Source organism: Hydra vulgaris, chromosome 15 (genome assembly GCF_038396675.1).
Source record: "Hydra vulgaris chromosome 15, alternate assembly HydraT2T_AEP".
Taxonomy (NCBI): domain Eukaryota; kingdom Metazoa; phylum Cnidaria; class Hydrozoa; order Anthoathecata; family Hydridae; genus Hydra; species Hydra vulgaris.
In genome coordinates, this window is record NC_088934.1 from 42,667,501 (window position 1) to 42,692,500 (window position 25,000).

General features: G+C 28.2%; 1 long non-coding RNA gene across 2 annotated transcripts; it reads right to left on the reverse strand.

Moving 5' to 3' along the window:
- Window positions 1-3,310: 3,310 nt before the first annotated feature.
- Window positions 3,311-4,460, reverse strand: LOC136091419 (uncharacterized). Of its 2 annotated transcripts, none has more exons than XR_010643978.1 (3): window positions 4,333-4,460; window positions 3,885-4,040; window positions 3,311-3,523 (listed from the first exon to the last, which is right to left on the reverse strand). It is a non-coding gene; the product is annotated as an uncharacterized LOC136091419 (long non-coding RNA). The 2 variants fall into 2 exon arrangements; XR_010643979.1 differs by having other exon boundaries at window positions 4,324-4,460.
- Between the last annotated feature and the right edge of the window lie 20,540 nt (window positions 4,461-25,000).

Consider the following 25,000-nt stretch of genomic DNA (forward strand, 5'->3'; position numbering starts at 1 on the left):
TGGTTTTTTTCCTCGATTATCAGCTCTTTGGAATTTGCTTCCTTCATCTTCATCCTTTAAGTCGTCTATCAATCGTTATCTTGCTTTACAATCTTCTTCTTTTTTCTTCTAGTAACTTCCAACTTTAATTAGTGGTTGCTTGCAGCCTTGTTGGAAGCGAAGATGTTTAAAAAAATTGATATTTGAATAAAAAAATTGATAGCGAAGATGTTTAAAAAAAAAATTAATATTACAAAAATTGGGAACTCCAATAATAATTTGTAAAAATTAATTATAAAAAACTAAAAATCTATATGTAAAATAATTTTTTAAACTTAAAACTTTGTTAAACACCAAAATTAAACAAAAATAATTTTAAAAAAATCTCCAAAAATAATGAAAGAAATTATGAAATATAAGTAATCTAATTAGTAAATAAAATAAAGGGAAAATTCTTCTAAGAAAAAGCTGCTATAAAAAAAATTTTAAGTTGGTTTGTAGTTCTTTTGATTTCGTTGCAGGAAAGTAAGTTGTCAAGTACAGTCTGCCAATACCTAAAAAAACAAAAATAAAAAATTACTACTGTCCTATCAATTTATCATACATTTTATATTTTCATTCAATTTGCAAATTCTATTTCATAAAGCTCTACACAATGTAATTTACATAGCTTGTTGAACAGCCTAGCTTTAGATATGTTGTAGATTAAATAGCTAACCTTAACTTAATCTTAAACCAATAGAATAATTTATTCTTAAACCAATATAACAACTTAACAATATAATAACTTAACCTACCATAGAACTACTATATACATCTACACCTTTTATTAAAAAATAAATAAAAAGCATTACATTAAGAAAGGTGTCACCTTATTGATATTTTTATAACAGGTAATATTTATCAAAACCAATAGAAATAAGTTATTTTCATATTTTAAATATCTTTTTTATGGAGGATATATGAAAATATCTTGAAATGATATAAATCAAATCCAAGTCTAAAAAAAAATATTAATTATTTTGAACAAATATAATTTCTGAAATCGAGATATAATCAAAATGCAAAAGGATTTTCAGAAATAAAATGAAACCAAAAAATTTGTTGCTTGTACATTATATATGCATACTCTTTGATGTTTGCCAGCACAAATTTTTTAATAAAAAGCCATATAATTGAGCATCCTTGCAAGTCATTACATCTGTGATACCTATTTTGAAATTCACAATAATTAAAGTAATCTTTTTGTGTCATACAAATCCGGAGAAATCCTTTTGGGACTCCGCATCCCTGCTTGGATCATGCCTTTACCAAGATAAACTTTACACAAACATCAAGGTTTTTAATAACCTGATACCTTGTATCAGATTTTACCATAACCTCATACAAATTATTAATAATTATAAAATTTTTTAATAACCTGATACCTTGTATCAGATGTTTTTATAACCTCGTACAAATTATATCTGATACCTTGTATCAGATGTTTATCAACTTTAAAAAACAAACTACAAATTATTTTTGTTTTTGAACATGCAACATATAAATGAATATTAATGAATATAAATGAGAGAAACACAGTTTTTTAAGACCAACATTTGTATGAAAAATTATTAATTTAAAAAATTTAAATCTGTAAAAATAAAAAATTGGGAACACTTCAGTTCATTACTTATATAATGTAACATAATTAAATAGTTGTTTGAATATACTAATTATTAATCCTTAAATACTTTTTTTGTAGCTGTTTATACATTTTATTCTCAGTAGTAGCAGTCTTTACATTCCTGGAGGTCTTTCAATAATAAAACTGTTGTAATCAATAATAAACTTGTTTATCAACTTAATAACTTAATAATAAGTTAATAATATGTAACCAAGCAAGAAATTTATCCTTCATAAAGATATTTAATGAAGTTACAATACAAGTAACGTAAAAAAAAATGCAGAATAAAATCAAGACAATATTTAAATTTAATAAAAATAACTTTGAAATTCATGAATACGAAATAAAACAGAAAAAAAAACAAAAATATAAAAGTAAAAATAACAATTAAATTATTAAAATAATAAAAAGACAAAACTTGAAACTTCAAAAACTTTTAAGCATTTTCTCACAAAGACTGCTTACCTCAGCCAAATAAAATAATAACTAATATTTAGTGTGTTCAAATATCTTAATAACACGATAATGTAGAATAAACATACTTTATAAAATGATCTGAATGCATTTCTCGGTTAAACACGGACAACACTAATGTGTAAACAGTCACACGTTGCAAGTTAAGATATTTGTAAACATTTTTTCATATTGTTTTATATATATATTTATACCTACTTATAAATATTATTTTTATGAAATATCAACTATAAAATTTATTTTTTTTAAATGGCTGCCAGTTAACTGAAAGTTCAGAGATAAACTCATACTTATTTTTACTTCATTTATAAAAAATTCCGCAAATGGTCCTTAGTGTGTTAGGTCCATATTTAGTTAGAGATTTTAAAGTTAATCATTATTTTAGGTTTTAAGACTTTTTGAAAATCTAAAATGTCAAATTTTACAAGAAAAAAATAAGATATCTCAAAATAAATTTATTAACTTTCAAAACCTCTAACTAAAAAGAAAGATAGTAATGCAAGTATCAATTTCAAATATAAAACTGTGTGTATAGAAGAGGTAACATAGTTGTTTATCGAGCATCTTTTTGTAGACTTATTTATTATGATTAAAATAATACGAAGAATGTGTAAAAATACATATATTTTTCCATGAACAAAAAATATAACATCTATTTCAACATATTAACACATTAAGTTTTTGTCCAATTAAGCCATGAACCTTTGTTATTTAACTGCATATTTTAGTGTACACTGATCCAAACGTAAAAATATTCCAGTCTACACGGCATTTAGTTTTAATAGTCGCGCGAACAATTCGCGCTGAAAGATTTATTACCAAGCTAACACACCAGCGTTGGGCCAACGTTGGCCCAATGCTTCTTGTAACGTTGGCATCCAGCGTTGGGCCGATTCCTTGATGGCCGCCGGGCATACATTGGCCCAATGCAGTTTAGCCAGCATTTATCCAACGATATATTTTATTAGGTTCAGTGAATTATAAACGCTACTTGTAACTAGCACGCAGTTAGTTAGGTCATTGTTAACATAAAATTTCTTAAATTTGTTTATTTTTCATGTATTAAAAAGACTGCAATTGCAATCGACGTATGATTAAAGCTATTTAAATTGTTTTAATCAAATGCAAACTGAAATGTGTTTGTTATTTCAATCAAGCTAAATTTATTTTCAAGGTGAAAAACAAAACATATTCAATAAAATGAAATGTATATCAGATAATATTAAAACTGTTATACAATAATCTAGACATTATCTTCGCCATTTGCATCACTGCCTTTGTCCCAAAGTTCCGAGTGGCATGCATAATCAATCCTCGCACCATCTGACTTTTTTCGGTCGTACAATTTACGAACCCACGACTTCATTTGATCGTTTACTTCCGCTTTTGAAACATCTTTTGCACCTTGTCGTAAAAAAAATACATTTAAATATTATTAAATAACTTTGTGTTAAAACATTTCAAAAACTTTAGTAGCACTAAAAAATAGATTAACTACAGTTTAAAAGAAATTTGTTGGGCAATCATTAAAAAGACAACAAATGAAACCAATTACATTCTATTTACATTTAAACCAAATTTTATCTATTTTTCGTAAAGCCAACTTGGGTTTCCTAAAAGTTAAAACCTTAAATAGGGTTACATTCAGTTTTAACTTAAGTATAAGTTAAAACTTACATGTGTATAAGTAAATTGTTTTATGTTATAACTGAATGGCCCTATACAACATAACTATTATCATGTTTAATATTTATTGATCACTAACCATAAACAATAGATTCATGTTTTTCATCCCTTGCTTTGTCCTCCTCAACCTTCACTGTTTACTTTGTTGATCCACTTCTGTAGCCATCAATTAACAGAAAATGTTGCTCACTGTTTCTTCAACAACTCATCCATCAATCAAAACAAGATAAATAATCTGAAAAGTTTAAAAATAAACCCATAAGATCAGATAAAATATTTTATTAAAAGTACACTGAAGCTCTTTCAAGTAGAACCTGCTAAAGATGTTATAAAAATGGTATGCAATGGCAAAAATATATTGTCAGTTAATACCACAGCAACATCTGAGGAGCGCAGCGGTGGATTAATACTTTTATAGCCCTGGATCTAGTATTTTTTGGAGGCTTTTTTTATACTCTACAGTGTAATAATGACTACTAAAAAATATGTAATATTTAAAATTTAAAAGCAAAAAATACATTATTTACGTCGAGACATATTAATGTTGATAAACAAGGTGACATTCTTCGCATAGGCAAATTGCTATTCTGTTGTTCACTCACATTACTAACTAAAAGGAAATATAACAAACATTAAAAACTTTGAATGAGTCTTGTTTTGCAGTGACGATATATATATATATATATATATATATATATATATATATATATATATATATATATATATATATACATATATATATATATATATATATATATATATATATATATATATATATATATATATATATATATATATACGCAAGTCTATATATGTAAATATTAAAGATAGTATATTTATATTATCATGTATAATTATGTATACTTTAAAGAGTGCTCAATACATAAACTAGAGCTATATAGTATATATTACTTTTACCCGCAGTATCAGGAATTAGCTAAATGCTAATAGTTATAATATTATTTGCTATATATATATATAATATTATTTGGCAAATAATATTATATAAAAAATATAAATAGCAAATAATAAATATAAATATTAGCATTTAGCAAATTCATGATACTGCGGGTAACAGTAATATATACTATATAAATATATATATATATATATATTTATATATATATATATATATATATATATATAAATATATATATATATATACATATATATATATATATATATATATATATATATATATATATATATATATATATATATATATATATATATATATATATATATCTGTATCTATATATATATATATATATATATATATATATATATATATATATATATATATATATATATATATATATATATACATATATATTATAGTATATAATATACCTACATAATAATATATACTATATAATATACATATATACCTATGTGTATATATATATATATATATATATATATATATATATATATATATTTATTACAACAATTATAAATGTATTCTATAAAATATATATATATATATATTACATATATACCTATATAGATGTGTATATATATATATATATATATATATATATATATATATATATAATATATATATATATATATATATATATATGTATATATATATATATATATATATTTAAATATAATATACTAAAACTTAATCTAAATAGATCATAATATTATCTAAAATTAACAACAAATTTTTTGATAAAAACAACAGAAATCTTGGTTTAAGATTTAAGATTTATGACGAAACTAATAATATTATAGATATTGTATTGAATCCTTTGTAAGTGTAGCTGCACAATTCCTTGCACGCAACGCTCTAATATCTTTGCAGAACACTCAAAAATTACTTTGCTTATTCTATTAATTTACAACGATGCCATTATAAAAAGCAAACTATTTTAAAATGGAGATTGTAATGCTACATATAAATGCTTTGCGTGAATAGCTCGATAAGCCGCAAGCGTTGCTTTTTCAAAGTAAGTTGGCCCAACGTAGAGCCAATGTGATGAAAATCTACGTCGAGTTACATTGCGTTGGCACTACGTTGGGCCAACGTAAGTCATCCAATCCAACGTTAACCCAACGTTGGGCCAATTAAGCATGTGTTAGCTGGGTAATATTTAAGCAAATAATAATAAATCTTTTCAGCGCAAAAACTTATTCTTATTCTATTATTTTAAAAAATACTGATAGTTTTTATAATAAGAAACACTATTAGTTTACGTTATTCTTAGTTAAACTTGAGGAATTGACTTGCAAAACCTGATAATTCACTTTTTCAAAAAATCTGACTTGCGCACACCACTGGGTAGCTCTTGTAATTTTGCATCAGGAAAATAATTCAGGATATGCAGAATCTAATATTTCTATCACAAATTCAGTGGTTAAAATTAAGTAGTCCATGCAAAACCTGATAATTTATTTTTTGTTTTTGCCAATTATCTCGAAATGACAAAAAAGTGAATTATCAGGTTTTGCAAGTCCACTCCTCACTTGTTAAACCACTTTTTATTATGTTTTATGTATTAATTTTTTTTTTTTTTTTTTTTTTTTTTTTTTTTTTTTTTTTTCTTTCTCTGTTATTATGTTATATATATATATATATATATATATATATATATATATATATATATATATATATATATATATATATATATATATATTTTACGTTGCATTATATTGTGTCATGTAGTTGTAACGTAACGATGGTAAATTAAAAAAAAAAATTTTTAACCACTCTATCAGTCCCCGCAAGAGAAACTGATATTAAAATAATTTTAGCACTATCTTGTTCAAAATTTAATTTCCATTCTGATTAAAAGTAAAAAAAACTTTTTTTTTTTGTTGATAAAACCGCACACTAGATTAATAGCATGGCGTACTTTATAACAGGCCTATTTACCGTGCGGATGACGTCATAAACTGGAGTCGAACATTTTGTATTTCCTATATTCCTCTGTAACATAAAGTCGAAGTGTTTGCTAAATTATTTAAATCAATTTTAAAATTTTTAGTTTACTTTGTTATAAACATGGTTCGTAAATGCTGTGTCACGAATTGCAACGGCAATTATGATAAAAGTTCCAAAGAAAAAAATTTTTCGTCTTCCTCGAACACCAGAAGAAAGAATGATCTGAAAAAAAACATAGAAAACTATAAATTTAATGGAATTGATATATTTAATACTAAAACAAAAAATCAAGTTTTGATTCAATCGTTAGAGTATGTTCATGACACAGGTGTTCCATTGTTTCTTCTAAAAATAAATAATAATTTTCAGTATGAATCTTTTCACTTTGGAGTCAAATGCCTAATAAAAACACTCTCACAGAACAGAATTACCTTATTGAATAGATGGTCAAATATTGAAGAAGCAGTTCGATTTTTAAATTCATATGAGATAAGCAGTACAAAAAAAATTATTCAACAGCAACTTTTTTCAATGAACGATAAACCTGTTACAGATAAAAAGTATTCTGTTGAAACAATGATTAGAGCTTTTGAGTACTTAGCAATGTCACGTGCTACATATAATCGTCTTCGAGAAGACTTTGAACTTCCTAGCATAACAACATTAACAAGACTAACATCAAAAGTAAAATCTATTCATGAGGATATTTATCTACAAAAGATTTTTTCAAATTTAACAGACATTAGACATAAAAACTGCATTCTTCTATTAGATGAAGTTTATGTAAAGACTATGTTGCAGTACCATGGGGGAACAGTTTTTGGAAAAGCATTTAATAATCAAAATGTTCTTGCAAATACTGTTTTAAGTTTTATGGTTATAACTTTGTTTGGTGGACCTAAATTTTTATGTAAAATGCTTCCTGTGTGTGACATTGATTCAAATTTTCTTTTTGAACAAACTACTTTTCTTTTATCTGCGATAAAAGCAGCTGGTGGTCATGTTATTTCTGTAGTTTGTGACGGTAACAGGGTAAATCAAGCTTTTTTCAAGAAATTTGAGACAGATGGCGTACCTTGGCAAACAAAAGATAATATATATCTTCTGTATGATTTTGTGCACCTTTTAAAAAACATTCGCAATAATTGAATCACTGAAAAGTCACAGGAACTTGAATTTTTTGTTAATAAAGAAAAAAAAGTTGCTAAATGGTCTCATATTGTAGCATTGCATAAATTAGAATCAAATCAAATGATTAAAATGTCTAAACTTACAGATGTTGCTGTGTTCCCCAAAACCAATTGAAAGGCAAAAAGTTTCAACTTGTCTGAAAGTATTTTGTGAAGAAACAGTTTGTGCTTTAAAATGTCACCCAGAGTTAAAAGATGTTGATAATACTATTTCTTTTCTTTTAATAATAACTGAATTTTGGAGAATTGTTAATGTTCATAGCCTTTATGCAGATGTACATATGCGTGATCCGAATCGGTCTTCTATTTTCTCTTCTGATGATTTTAATCTTCAAAAGCTGTTAGAATTTGGAAACATGGCTAAGCAAATGTGCTCTTCTCAAATAGTTCGTTTTAAAAGTTTCACTAAAGATACTTCTAAAAGTATCTATCACACTTGTAATGGTCTTGTGGAGTTATCAAAGTTTCTCTTGTCTGCAAGTCATAAGTATGTTTTGCTTGGAACATTTACAACTGATCCTTTAGAAAAGCAGTTTGGAAAACTGAGACAGGGATCAGGAGGTACATATTTTATCACTGTTCAACAAATACTAGAGAAAGTGGGTCATAAAAACAAAACTACTTTTGCAATTAGACAAATATGGTGTTGATCTTGATTTTACTACATCAGGTCATTCCTGTGAAAGATGTGGAGGATTAACTATACCTGGTGATTTAGTTTGTCAATGGGTAATACATTGCTATATTATGTTTCGTGAAGTAGCTGATAATACATGCATATCTTCTTTGTGCAATCTAATGATGCTTGTATCAGAATCCTATAAATTAAATATGAACAGAAACCATGGTTTCTGTTCATACACTTTCAAATGTTTTCTTTAAGAACTATTGTAATTTATATTCTCCAAGGTCTGAAAAAGAACCGAAACAAAAACTTTTAAAACTTAGCGTTAAATAACAAAGGTCAAAAGCAACTGTTTTTTTGTTAAATTGAACTGTTAAATTTAAATAATTATACTGTATATAGCTATAATATAATAAAAGAAAAAAGTATTATTATTTTTTAATATATTTTAAATGCATTTTTGTTGTTTATTATTATTTCTTTCTTAAAAATTAATTTTTATGTTCAGTTCAGGTTATTTTTTCTGTATTTTTTGTTTAAAAAACTCGCCTCCAGTTTATGACGTCATCCCCACGGTGAATATGCGTGTTATAAAGTACGCCATGAATAATAGACGTTTCTCTAATTCGATTGCGCAACTATTTTCTTAACATTAAAACAAGGCCAATAAAGACAAAAATGTAAACTAATACCGACAAATCGCTTAAATAATCTGTCTTAGTTACTAATTTTTCTATCTATTTAAAAAAAAAAAAATGTATTTTTGGTAAAACAATTTACAGAAGACAATAAAAAATTCACAAATGTTAAAGGCATGTTAAATCATAAGAAAATTGTTGAAACTGGACTATAAGATTAACCATGCATTCCTTGTTTTGGTGCAAGTCCAGATGGACTTGTAAATCAATTCTAGGAATATATATATATATATATATATATATATATATATATATATATATATATATATATATATATATATATATATATATATATATATATACATATATATATATATATATATATATATATATATATATATATATATATATATATATATATATATATATATATTTTGCCGGGAAACTATTTCTTAAGAAGAATCACTCTTAAGAATTTCACATTTGGCTATTATGCACAAGTCCAAACAGCAATGAGTTTATTTGGACTGAATCAATTTTTGTTTATAGATATGTTTGTTTATGAAATGACTTATAGTGGAATTATTATTGTAAACATTAATTTTGATAAATGTGATTTTTTAGATGTTGTAGATAAGTTGGAGTATTTTTATAAAAAATGTATTTTATCTCAATAATAAATAGTATATTTCATTTATTTTTACAGTTTTATAAGAGGATCTATAAAGTAAAAATGGCACATTCTACATGAATTTGTAAAGCTGCTATTGTTTGACTTTCTATTACTTCTTTGTGTAATAGTTGCTTTCTTCCATTACGTATTATACCAAAAAGCTTTAGCAAATCAGATATTAAAAAATCTTTATCATCCATTACAGAACATCCACTCTTCTATAGCTCTCTTTTCAAAAGTCTTTATTGCTTAACAATTTTAATATCAGAAATAGAACCAACAAGTAATTCACTAACAAAATGCTATTGTACCAAAAAAGTAATTCCAACTAATCCTTTAAAGATAAAATGGTGCTTATAGTGGGAAAACAAACTACTTTGAACTGTAAAGCTTGAATTTTTTTGACAAACCAATTCAAAACAGTCAATAATAACTTTAGTTTTAGGATAAGTCTATTTGAAACATCACGACATGTTAAGTTTTTGGTAATACAAATTAGACCAAAATAGTATTGTACCAAGTTTAAGGTATATCAAATTTAAACATATAATAAGATCTTGACACAATAGATTTTGGTGTCTTAAACCAGGAAGTAGAATTTAAATAAAAAAAAGTCGAAGCCATGTTAATAACAGGAATAGTTGGTCAATCAATAGTTGGTCAATCGATCGTTGGTCAATCGATAGTTGGTCAATCATGTTTCACCTATAATCAGATATGTAAAATATGAAGAACATGGAAACAATTCTTTGGGTAACTTTTATTCAGAATGATGTTCAGGATGATAATACTTCATACTTTCACGTTCATTTCTAGGATTTAAATATTCAAATATTTAAATTTTAATTATATAATAAATTAATATTCATTTCTAGGATTTAAATATTAAAATAAAATGCCAAAAATTTCTTATCTCATGCCAGTCAACGAGTTCAAATATTCCTCATCTTTTTTGTAACTAAAAATATTATTTTTCAAATGGTCGTTGATTATTTTTAAACTTTTAAATTCTTCAGGCAAGTTCTTTTAGTTTTCATAAACTACTACTAATCTTTTTTAAACGATTGTTTTTTTCGGATGGCAACAGCTTACAGTTTTCACAATTTTAACTATTTGTGAAATCCAGTAAAGTATAAAGTTTATTATCGCTTAACTTAGTCGTGAACTCTGGCTATTTTACATGGAGATTTTCGATGTAATTTTTCTTGTGTTGTCTTAAATGAACACAAGCTTTAAACTTCATTTCTTTTTTTTAAGATTTTTTACTGCAACTAATTTTTATCTCCTAAGGCCTAAAGTGAAACTCCCGCACTTTAGTGTGTTTCATTATTTCAAAATTATCAGCACCTTTTTTACGTCTATATTAACACATTTTGTTACACCAAGCTTTGTGAACATCGAGTTTTTTCTCTTGGTTCGGACCAATATCAGTTTTTTTAATTATGTTTTTATAAAATGAATTTCTATACAATGATACACAGTAATATTTCCCTCTTCCACTTTTTTCCAATATTATTCTGATAATGCTAGAGTTAAAATAAGACATTTTTATTTAGTACGAATATAGTTTGTTCACAATTTTGTCCTTATTGGCCTCTTTTTGAAGTTGAGAAATCAGTTGCGCAATCAAATTAGAGAAATGTCTATTACTTAGTTTAGTTTTTTGCCAGTGACTAAGCGCCTATCTTTATCTAATTAGCTTAGTGTTAATTTCGGTTTAACTAAAAATGAATTATAATATTATTTGTCAATACAATCATTGCTTACTCATAAACCAATAACTATGTTATTTCTCAATATAATCATCACTCTCTCAACTCTCTCACTTCAGAATGTCAACTAAAAAAAACAAAAGCGTACTAGGAAGATGATATACTAGCCACATTAACTGATACGAAAGAAAATAATAAATCTCTGAGAAAAGCTGCATTTAAACATTGCGATCCAGTCTCAACACTCAAAGATCATAAATCATAAGGCATTAGCAATTACACAAACGTTTTATGCATGATCAACTTTAATAGCCTCGGCTGCATCTACACCATCTTTCTCAGACACAGATTCATCAACTTCAACAGCCACCGCAGCACCAACTTCAACTACACACCGAACACCATCTTTATCAACTACGCCAGCTTCGAGTTTTAATAGGTATCAAGCGTGTGAAGAGCGTTGCAAAAACAGTATCGAGATGGAGTTGAAGCAACTTTTTCAAGCCAGAAATCAATCGCATGTTAAGAAATTGAAGCAGTATGACATGTCAAAACTTAGCTGAAAATGTATTACCGAAGAAAATGTGATTTCCTTAAACAAACAAAAAATGAAAAAAAAGAAACAAAGTCGTGAAAGTTGCTAAACCTAACGCAAAGCGTAGACTCTCTATGCCAAACAGACTATGACAATTACTCAAATGCCTGAGCATAACAATGCTGAGCAATTATAGCAAAGCAATAGTGAAGAACAATTACCTGCAACGATTATTAGTTGCAAAATGTAAAAAGGGTAGGGCACAATTACATGCAAACATGTTACAATGTAAGAATTTGATGTGCAAAGAAATATGTAGTTGGTACTGAACTTTTTTGTTGCATAAAGTGAAAAAAACTTAATATAGTTTCTTAAATACAAATTCTTTTAAAAATAATGATAATACAAAAATTAAATTCTACAAAAACAGAATATTTTCTCAAGCCCATAGGGCACGCGTCGTCCGGAGGACGTCCAGACATCCGTAAGACGTCCGACGGACGTCCCCCGGACAATATCTTATCGTTTTTATATCGAATAAAACGCACAATTTATTTTTCTTTATATTTAATATTTTTGATAAATTGATTTTTTTTTTTATATATATATATATATTTATATTACTTTATGTAGTTTTTTATTACCTATCTAAAAAAAGATAAAAATTAAAAAAATTATAAAATAAAAAAGTTGTTTAATTTTTATTGATTAGTGTGCTGTTTGACCCGCTTTTACTCTATATGTTTTCGATTTAACTTTTTAATCGATTTAACTTTCAATCTTTAGTTTTTGTTTGTTCATTCCATAAAAATAACATATACTATATTAACTATTACCAAGTTTTTTGTTAACTCTCTTAAAGTTTTATCTAATTCATCGCATTATATTAATATTATTTACACCTAATTCGGTTATGTATGCCATTAATTTTTTTACTTTTGTTTACTCGATACTTTGATTTTCATTTCATACAAGGCTGTTCCAAGCTGGCTCAAGGCCCTGGAACAATATAAACTTGTGAAGCTCCAAAATGTCTTTATTTTTATTTATTTATTTTGCCGTTTGTTAGAAATTAGAAAAAAGAAATTACAATAATAGAAAATCCTGGCATGAGCAAGAGAAAGACAGACTTGTCTTATTATCGAGCCCCGTAACATTGTTCATTTCAAACGTTTTAAAAAATTTACATAACTAATAAGAGATAAAATAAAACAGTACAAGTACATACAAAACTTCAGCAATAGAATAAATTTTTGCTAATAATCTTCCAGCGAAATAATTAAAAAAAATAATAAATAATGCAAAATTGAGATAACGTGAAAGTTATTAATCACAAAAAAGGAGTTAAGTTTTATTAAAAATAATGCAACATAAATAAGTAATTAAGGCTGATTAATAAATATCAACAAAAACTTTGAACAAAATAGGAAAACAGTTAGTAAAAAAATCTAAATTTGATGATTTATTAACTCAAAACTTTTAAATTTTTTTTTCAAAAAAGATATTTGAGATCTAGTATATCGAAGTCAATCTTTAGTAAATGCCGTTTTGAATCTGCCTTTTTTTTTATTTTTTTTTATTTTTTTATTTTAGGTGCCCCAAGAAGTCCTAACGGTCTTGTCACAGAGCACCGCGGAAGTGCATTTAACCAGGAAGTTCACGCCTCTTTCCTTACCGTGACGCGAAAATATGTCCAGAGCTCGTTTCGAACCTGGATCTCCTGCTTATAAAGCAAGCGTTCTAACCACTGCGCCACGGCCGCAAACTTTTCATAGTGCAGCTTAAAACAAAGTATTTGTTTTTCATTTAAAATATGAAGAACCTTCTATACAATCACATTGTAAACATGATTGTATAGACCTTTTGATATTTAGCAAATATTTATGGAGTTCTCTAAATCATTAGAGCCTGGTAATAAATTTTCCCGTTGTTGGAGCGGCCCTTCTCACATATTGTGTTGTTCTATTATTATTTAAATCATATGATGTTAAAATATAGAAAGCGAATATAAATTACTTTATTATTTTTTTATCGAAAATTTATTTCAAAAAAATAAATCGTTCCCATATTTCGACTAAATCGACTTTTAGTCGACTTGGTCGATCTGAAAAATGTATTTTAATTCTCAAATTTAAAACTCAAAAATCAATTTTAGCCAACTTTAGAAAAGATATTGATCAATTTAGTCGACAGTCAAATTATTTAAAAGTTGTAACAACACTATTCGCAATGAGCCTAAATTTCATTTTTAGGCCATTTTTGAGCCTTTTTTTAGGAAAAGTGCGGGAACCGTTCCCAAAGACCAAATTTGAAAACATGTTTTTTGGGCCAGTTTTATACAAAAGAATTAATATGAAATCCATTGTTAATCCATTGAATAAAATTTCTTTAGTTAAAATTTATAACTTAAATTACTTTAACTACTTTAATTACTTAATAATAAAATAACTACATTTTCCAAAATTTTTTTTGCCTTTTTCACTCTTCTATAAGGTACAAACAGTCTTTTTCCATAATTCTGGTGTTTACGTTAAAATCTTAGGGTTAAATTAGAGTTAGGGTTGTCTCTCTTTAATGTGATCAATTAAGGTCTTTTTTCTATAATACTTGACGTTTAAAAATATCATTATATCTATATTTTCATTACATATCTATATTTACTTTAAATTTATCATCTATATTTTCAAAAAATAAAAGTTAAAAAAATCAAAAACAACATAAAAAAGTAATTGAAAACAAAAGGATCAAAGTTCTTATATGCTGTTGAAAGATCACAGAAGAAACATTTGCCTACTAGGGAAAGTGCAGGAGACACTACAAATGTTTTTAACATTTCACACAGCTCTGCGAGTAGTCATGATAATAGTTCTGACATAAATAAAACTGAAAGAAGAACCTAGCTCACCAGTTCTTCTTCCAAAAGATATTCTAAAAAAACAGCTCTTACTGCTATAGGAAAGAAACTGTTTGCTCAACCGTGCACTGCAATTGTGTCCAGTGTCATTGCACTTGAGGTTCTAAGTCAGATTTTGTAGTGTTTATTGTAACATCATTTAGAGCTCTAGGAGAGATTTTGTCTAAAGAAGGAATGAAAGTTAATCAACAAATTGTTACTCTTGCGCTATTAACAGTATTTCCTATAATTCTACACTCTGATAGCAAGATTGTTAAAGAATTTACAGATGGAAAAGAATTGCAACATCACAGACTTGCTCAATCAGGATAAATAAACAGACAGATCTACTTAGTATTCCACCTCTCAATTCAAGTACAGGAAAGGAGCAGAAAACAGCAATTATGAAACTTCTTTACCAATTTGAGATTACTGACAAATTTCACGGATGTGTTTTTGATACTACCAATTCTAAGACTAGTAAACAGAAAAGAGTATGCTACTAGCTACAGAGGTTGACAGGTTGACTTCTATTAGCATGCAGACACCATGTTATGAAAGACACATTGTTTACTGCTGGAATACCTACCCAAGCAATAACAAAAATGGGCCAGACAATCCTCTGTTTAAAAAATTTAATCTTGTGTGGAATCTTTTGGATCTTGATTTTACTGCATTTAACAGAATGAAGATTGAGGATATCTGGTTACAGTGTCAATTCAAAAAAGATTTAGAGTTCTCTGAAAACATTAAAAAATGGAAACGTTGATAAAATTTAGTACTTTATATTATAAATTATTTTCATGCCATAGTTTAAACAGTTGTAAAATAGTTAAAAGTCTATTATCCCGTAAATCAAAGCTTAGAATAATAATAACATATTTAACTTGTATAGCTCCTAATGCATTACACAATAAACAAATGATTTAAACTGAAACTGTAAAGATTGAAATATAATTTTTCATGGTTATTTTAACTGCTGTAGAATACAATTTAAAAATTAAGTTTGAATATTTACTTTTTATTAAAATAAATATTTATACTTTATTATGCAGGTCTGATTATCTTGAGTTAGCCAAACTTCCAATAATGATGCTGTCTGGAGATGTGCAGTTCAGACTCTGGAAACCTAGACAAAAGAAAGAATGAAATCATAGACTTAGTGAGTAACACATTTAGAGTAAAGCCCTGCAGTGCTTTACACTAAATGGTTTCTCAGGGCAGAAACTCTAGCAATCGTTCCCTCTCAAGTTTTTTCACTGTAATAATTTAATTATATTTAATAAAAAACTCTTTGAAGTTTAAATAAAAATAATGTTTTAGCATTTTCCAATCTAAAGATTATTTCTTAGAATATGAAAGCTCAGTGGCAGATGACAGATAGCAGATCAGACTTGAACAGACAAGACCTGTGATTGACTCACTGATGAGCAACAACTGATTCATTGATCCTATCACTATTACTATAACTCTAGTTTATAAAAAGATCCATGACCGTGGTGAAATTGCCAAGAAACTGTATTTCACGCCAAGACCTAAGAGCTTTGTTGAACATAGGCAGCAGGTGGATCTTCAAATGCTGAACTACATTGATTTTCTTTAGGATAACTCTCCTAGCTTGTTTTCACAAACAAACGTTTTAAAATGAACAAAGTTGGTTCATATTTAATCTCTTAAGCTATAGGAAAGCACAGTTGCAGTGGTTAGGACCTCAATTGAGACACGGAACTCGAACAACTGTTATATAAAATTTGAACATTTTTTCAAAAGTCTTGAGTTAGTTAATGATTGCAGCGAAAGAGCTGTGAAACTTGTTCAGGTATATATTCAAAAAATTTATAAAGTTTAAATTTAAAGTGTTAATAATTAAATTGCTAAAATTAACAAACATGTTATATAAATTATTTTTAACTAGGAAATGATCAGTAAGTCCCACAAAGAGAAAAAGAGACAGGATTTATTCTTTGTAGCCAACAAGTTCAAGAATAGAAGAAAAATTTCTCTTTAAATCTTTGTCTCTTTAAAACTATTCTCTTTAAAACTATTTTTTTATTTCTGGCATATTGAAGGATAATAAATGATGCTAAACGTCAAATACTGAATAAAAGGTGTTAAAAGGTCTAATCACTAAGAAGTAGACTTTATAGAAGAGTGAAAAAAGAAAAAGAAATCCACATTTTCAGAAAATACAGTTGTTTGATTATTTAAACAGTTATTGAAACAAATGAAGCTTGATATTGGATTTTAATTCGATTCTTATGCATAAAACTACCCTAAAAAATTGGTCCACGGGAAAGGTCCTCGCTATTTGCATAAATAAAGGTTAAAAAAGGGCCTATTAATGAACTTTGGGCTCATTGTGGGGACTGAGTATGTATATATCAGGGGAAGACCGGGGATAGTTGCCTCTGGATTTACTCATTGCAGCTCTTATAACGCAATATTTTTTACAAGTAATAAAGTCTAGTCCTAAAATATGTGATTTTGGGTAACATATTCAAGCTGCATTCATTAAAAAAAGATTTAATTGGGCCAATCAAGGGCCTTAAAAAACAAAAAAACAAAAGTTTGCTTACATACCACGGCGTGGGGTAAAATACCACAAACTATAAAAATGATAATTAATGCATTATTTGAGAGTGCAAATTTGTATAACTATTTTTTCTTTTTATTTTAGCAATAGTTTTAAACAAAAAATTTATCATTTCTTTGAGCTAGTCGCAAACAATAGCTCGTATAATAACCCAGAAAGATAACTGTAAAAAACAAGGCTCTATTCGAATTTTCAAACTTTGAAACTGTTTTAGAAACAGTTAATATAAAATTTTTTAATTTCAACCTCCATTTTATTTTCAAACCAGGGGGAAATATAAGTTTGTATTTGGTATTTATAAGCTCTATTGCTGTATTTGTAATTGTATTTGATTAAATGATTAGTTCCAAAAAAAAGAGATTTGTTGCTTTTTGTTGTAACAAATGATCTTTTTCATTTTTAACACTAAATTACTTGAATGGGGTCATGCTAAATGAAGAATAGTATCTTTAATCTTATTCAAAGAAATGTATTTTTTTTGTATATGCATTTTTTTATATACCAGTAACCATAAAACAAACTTGATTGTTATTAACTAAAAATATCAATATTTAAATTCATGAATTTAAATTGAAAAAAAGATTGTCCAACAACCTTTGATTAAAATTTTTAACTATACGTGCTATGCATGAACTTGCTCATAGAAAAGTACTGATTTTTATCCTTGTCACACGGTAGATAAGGATTTTATCATAATAAGCTAAGTGTCCTTTTATTGGATAGAGTTACTCACTTCAAATTTCACTTTCAAATTTCTTTAATTCAATTAATTCACAAGATTGTAAATTAATAAAAATTGGTAAAAGAAGACGTGAAAATAGAGACAACACTTGGTAAATACCTCATTACCAAAGTGTTTAGTAAACACCACGTAAACCACTTTTATCAAGTGCTATTTGCAAATGTTTATAAATTTACCCATACAAAAAAAAGCTATTTATACCTAACCAAAAATTCACTTCTCATATTTACAACAACGGGTGCTTTTAGATAAAAAATATTCAAAACTTGCGTTTGGAATATTTTTTATCTAAATTTCAAATTATGTTTCATTAAGTATTGAAAAAAATTGATTTTTTTGTAGCATTATTTAAATGTTTAAATTTGAATATTGTATAGCTAATTGACCATAAATTACGTTTTAAATTAATGTAAACATATCTACTGGTTTCAACGTATAAAAAAGTATATGCTAGTATATGCTAATTAGTATAAACTAATAAGTATTATTAAGTATATGCTAATTTTTTACAGATGTGTTTGACCTAAGCGTAAAGCACTTGCAAAGTTCTAAAACTTGTGCAAACATCATCTAAATCATAAAGTTGCTAGGTAAACAGCTGTTTATATAAATTCTTTATTTTGATTTTTCAATCTCGGATAAATTTATGCATTTTGTAGTTGAGTTCTCTTTCTTTCTTTACGTGCTGCAGAATAAAGCCTCTTATAAGAGGCTTTATTCTGCGAAGCTACAGCTTTGATTTCTCTACATAATTAGTCTAAACTTTCCAGATGATCCATAGTTCTATTCTTTTTTTATCCTAATTTGCAAATAAATTGTTGCATGAGATGTTAATCTTCTTTAAGCTTTGCTAAACATACCAATTTGGTGTTCATCGTGTTTGTTATGAAGCCTCGCACTAGTTGTCTCCTCCGTGAATATCATCTTTTTCAATCTTTTTTATATTTTTAAATCACAACATTCTGCACAGCATTAGGTTATGTTAATATGTTGGTCGTCAAGTGAGTATAAAATTGTTCTGCAAACATGCGTCAGTTTGGCTTATTGAATAGTTTTTCAGATATCGCCAATGCACACATTTGATTTATGGTGGCTGCATCACAAAACTCTGCTTTTACGTTTATAAACCATTTTACTGTTCCAGTAGTCAGTAAACAAACCAATGCGAATAATAAAATAATATTTCTTCGGTAAGTTGAAATAATTTATCACAAAACTATTTTGGATTGCCAAAAATATTGTATAGAATACTGTTGTATAATTGTAATAATAAGTTTATATAATAACAATATGATATATTATTGTCATGTTTGGGCTTGTTCTACTAATGATTCTCTTCTAAACTAAGTCGAAAAACTCATTTTAAAATTCTAAGTCGAAAAACTCATTTTAAGCATTCACCTAATCTTCTTGTTGTTGATTCTGTAACATATTTTGGAATTATTCTGAGCATTTATAACTTTTATTCTAGTTTAACAAAACGCTGGAATATTTTAGAATCGAAGTGCCCATCACTTACAGTTAAATCTTTAAGTGATACAAGACGGAAGAGTCACATCAGAACTGTAAAAACGATAAAGTAAAATATAAAACAGTTATTTGAAGCACTGTGTGAAGTTATCAAAAGTGACAGTGATGGAACCATCAAAATGGCAGCTGAATCTATTGCTGTTAAAATGGATACTTTGCAATTCATTTGGCATGATGTATTGAATGAAATAAACTACATAAACAAAATTCAGTCAAGTTCATCAAATGTCAAAATTTCCATAGAAGCATTAAAATCCACTACAGCATTCACAGCAGAATCAAGTTAGAATCAGACTAATTTTGATGAGTACGTTACGACAATACAAGTTTTGGCAACAACTTTGAATCTAATATTTGAATTTACTGATCTTTCAACTGAAAGAGGCAGGAAAAAAAAAGATGATTTATCGACAAAGTTGAAGCAACCCTGAAGAAAGTTCTTTTTTTAGATTTCAGATCAAAGTTCAAGAAAAATTTATTTTATATACTTTTTAGTCGTGCCATTAAATCAATGATGGAGCGTTTTGACTTTCGAACAACTATATCTTTTTTTCAGTTCTTATTTAATATTGCTAATATTTTAAACATGAGTGAAGATATATTGTGAGATAATTGTAATTTGTTAGAAGAAATTTTAAACTAGGAAGACGAAAAGGATATTTTTGGTGAAGAACTGATGACTGAACTTTGTTCGTTGTCACAAAAAAAAGATGAAATCAATCCACTAGATACTCTAACATTCTAATTTACACATGATCTTGAAGAAATATTTCCTAATATTGAGAATCTTTCTAAGAGTTGTGGTCACTATTTGTCAAAGCGGAAGATCTTTTTCCAAATTAAATTTGATCAAAAGCTATTTACGATTAAACATCAGTCAATAAAAACTGAGTGAACTTTCGATTGTGAGAAAAACATCTAAGTTGTTAAATATGAGAGTAGTTAAGACTTGAATTTGCTCAAATGAAAGCCAGAAAAGCGTTACTTCAAAAACAATAAAAAAATTTAAATTGAGTTTTCTAGAAACTTTCGAAAAGTATAGAAAGTGTTACTTTACATACTTTTATTTGAAAGTAAAAAATTTAATTCTTTATATGTATAAAAAAAGTAGTTAATAGTGGATAAATTTAATGATAAATACCAGAAGTTAGTATATATGAGTTTAATTATTTTTTTTTCAATTTGGAATAAAAAGGTGTTCTTTAATTAGAGGGACTATTTCTTTATTATGGTTTAAAGAGGTTCTTTTATATTTTCGCTTCCGGTTTTTTTTAATGAATACAAAAAACCCCCAGAAATAAAACCCCCTTACTATACTTAAATAGACTATTTTAAATAGTATTTATAAATATTTTTAGTATAAAAGTATATAAACTGTTTATAAATTGCTATTAGGGCAACATTTGCCCGATCAACACTATGAAAATGAAAATTTCATTCATTTAAGCTAATTATTGTTCTCTGACCTTTTTTAAAGGTTAGATAAGAATTACGGAGGCAATTTTTATTTTGTTTTTTTGCTTTTGTTAATTAAATAAAAAAATATATTTCAATTAATTTTTAACGGTTTTATAAAAAATACATATCTTATAAAATAACTGCTTGATATGTAAACGATGTAAACTACGAGGCTTTGTGATAAGACAACTATTGTCTTCTAATTGCCCCGGCTATGAAAATATATATTTATTCATTTTGGTATTGTGGCAATATTTAAACGGCGAAATATATATCACGATCGTTTAGAAGGGACAAGTTATTACACGCAAGCGCAGTAAATATTTAAGAAAAGAAAATTTTTAAAAATAGCAACGGTTCGTAAAACGAATTTTTTTAGTTTGATGATTGTTTATTTATATATATTTCCATATAAGCAGGCCCGTAGCAACCAGGTGGGCAGTAGGGGCATTTGCCCCCCCCCCCCCAATAATTTTTAAAATAAATAATTTTGAAGAAATTGACTGAAAAAATGACTAACAAAAAAAATAAGGTCCGCAAATAATTAACTGCAATAATGACGTAACAGTAATAAATATGTATATATATATATTTATACATATATATATATGTATATATTTAAATGTTAAATTATAATTTTGATAAAGAGAGTTTTTCCAGGAGTCTCTATGCTGATTTAATAGTTTATCACATCGAAATACGATCTTTAGATGTATTCAAAGCTGTAGCGTTTACAGTGTGCTGTGTGAGAGAGTTCCAATGGACCGCAACTCTGTTCGTGAAAAAGTTTGATCTCTTATAACATCCTTTTACGAATTGGCAGTTGAGCTGCTTGTAATGGCCGCACAGGTTGTACACCACACGCCCAATTAGTTGGTGCTGTGGGACCAAAAAATGAACTTCGTCAACGTTGTTGAAAATCTTAAATTGTTGCATTATATTTCCACGGAAACGACGTTCTTTGAAGTTGGTAAGTTTAAGTATCTGCAGACGCTTTATTTTATCAAAATGGCTGATAGATGATATTGTTCTAGTGACACGGTCTTGAACATCCTCAAGTAACTTAATGTCTGTTTCTAGATACGGGGACCAGACTTGAATGGCGAATTTTAGATGTTGCCGGATATACGTTATATAGAGTGTGCGTCACAAAGTTTCTACTACGGAAATCATTTTTAAGCCTTCCTAACATGCGATTTGCTGTGGATGCTGCTTTTTTAAATTGCGCTTTGACTTTCAGGTTGATTGAGATGAGAATTCCAAGGTTACTTTCAATAGCTGTAGTTGCTATTGTATGGCGCATGCCATCGGCGGTTTCCATGGAGTACTCATGTGATAAAAGTTTCTTAGGACAACCTGCATGCATCACCCAACATTTATTTATGTTAAAGTGCATAAGCCAAGGATTTGACCATGCAACTACGTTATCAATGTCTGCCTAAAGCGTTGTGATGTCCGATGTTGACTTTATGATCCCAATAATTTTGCTGTCATCAGCGAATAGTAATATCTTGTGAACGATACTATCAGGAAGATCGTTTATAAACAAAATGAAAAGTAGTGGCTCTAAGACAGAACCTTAAGGAGCTCCACTTGTGACGTTCTTCCACTCAGAAACGTGTTCTCCTAGGACAACACGTTGCTTACGATCTTTTAGCCATATTTCGATCCAAAGTAGCAGTTTATTGTAAATGCCGTATGCTTTCAGTTTATGTAAGAGACGTTTGTGCGGGACTTTATCGAACGCCTCAGCAAAATCGGTGTTGATAATATCAGCACTATAACCTTGGTGCATAGCCTCGGTAAGTATATCACGAGCTTCGAGGAGGTTAGTCAGACATCCCTTTTACGAATAAAACCGTGTTTATGCATGGAGATTAGATTGTTTTCCACGCAATGCGCCATAATACGTTTGTAAACTATTCTTTCCATTACTTTGCACGGTATTGAGGTGAGGGAGACTGGTCGATAATTGTGATAATTGTGAGCCTTAAGTTTGCTCTCTTTCTTAAAGATGGGAGTAATGTTAGATTTTTTGCAAAGGCTAGGTACAGAGCCTGAAAATAAAGATTGTCTAAAGATTTAGTTGAATGGTATTACAAATGTTGCTGCGCAGTTACGTAGAACTCGTGGATAGACTCCGTCTACACCAGTTGATTTAGTTTCTTCAAGATTGCTAAGATGATTTTGAACGTCTGCAATTGTAAACCAATTTTCATTAATTTTACATGTTGCTTGAGTACGATTGTGAAATGTTGGCATACTGTCATCAGGTTCAGTTTCAAAAACAGACTGAAAATAATTATTGAGGGTGGAGCAAATATTTTTTATCTCTTGTAATAGTGCCATTGTCCTCTTCGATTAATTGAAGAGAACCTTTGACTTCTTGTTTACTTCTGACATAAGCATGCACATTTTTTGGAAAGGATTTTGAATTTTTGACGAGCTTCCTCGTAACAGACCTCGTGGTCTGTTACCGCCTTATTTATGGTCTTCTTTACTAAATTGTAAGCAAGTTTATGTTTTGCTTGAAGTGCCTCATGTGTTTCGCGACCAGCTGCAATATATTTACCACAGAGTTTCACTTTTTTTCGGAGAGTTTCAAGTATTTATGGCGTAATCCACAACGGTTGATTTTTATAGAACGGTGAAGTTGTTGTTGAAATGAATTTAATGACTGCTTCGTTGTAGTTTTTAACTAGAATCTGTATCATGCAATCTATCTGGTCTCCTGGTTTATTGCCTAGATGATCTGCTCTTGTAATATCTATGGAGCGGTCTAGTTTGTCTGAGATAATTAGGTCAAGCGTGCTACAAAAAGGGACATTCCTATCTTGGCGATATGTTGGAAATGTAACCAGCTGAGTAAGATGGCACTCATTGAGACATTCTTGAAATTTTAGATCGGTTGGGTGCTTGTGGGCTACATAGACAATGGTTGCTACAGCACTTCCTTCTTCAAATGATTTGTAAAACGTTTCTTTAAGATTGAAATCTCCATAAAGAAACATTGACAAGCAACCTAGTTTTTGAAGAACAGTTTTTGCTGCTTATATGGTTGCTAAAACACAAACACAGAAGTCATCATTAAATTCGTGAGGACGATAAATACAACCGATTAGAATGATATCTTTCCCAATTTTGATCACACGCCATATTTGTTTAATTTCAGGCGAGTTAAGTTGGACAACATTAGTTTCCTCAGTTACAATACTATCCTTGATGTAGATAGCAACACCGCCTCCTCTGCCGATTCTGTCCATACGATGCAGTTGATAACCAGCAATTGTTGTATTAAAATTGCTCGTGAACCAGGTTTCTGTAAACCATATGACATGCTGTAACAGTGATGGATCTCGGATGTTAGCTAACCTGGCAACAAGTTCATCATGTTTATCTTTATTTAGTGAGCATGGATTGTTGGCCCAGTAACAAAGTGTATCAAAAAAATTGGTAGTTGGTGGATCTCTAAGCAAATCTTCATTGTCACTCTATTGTGGTCGCAAAGTTCGTTTAGGTTTTGCCCGTTTATATGTATGTATGTATGATGTTTGTATGTATGTATGTATGTATTTAGGTACGTATGTATGTATTTATGCATGTATGTATGTATGATGTATGTATGTATGTATGTATGTATGTATGTATGTATGTATGTATGTATGTATGTATGTATGTATGTATGTATGTATGTATGTATGTATGTATGTATGTAT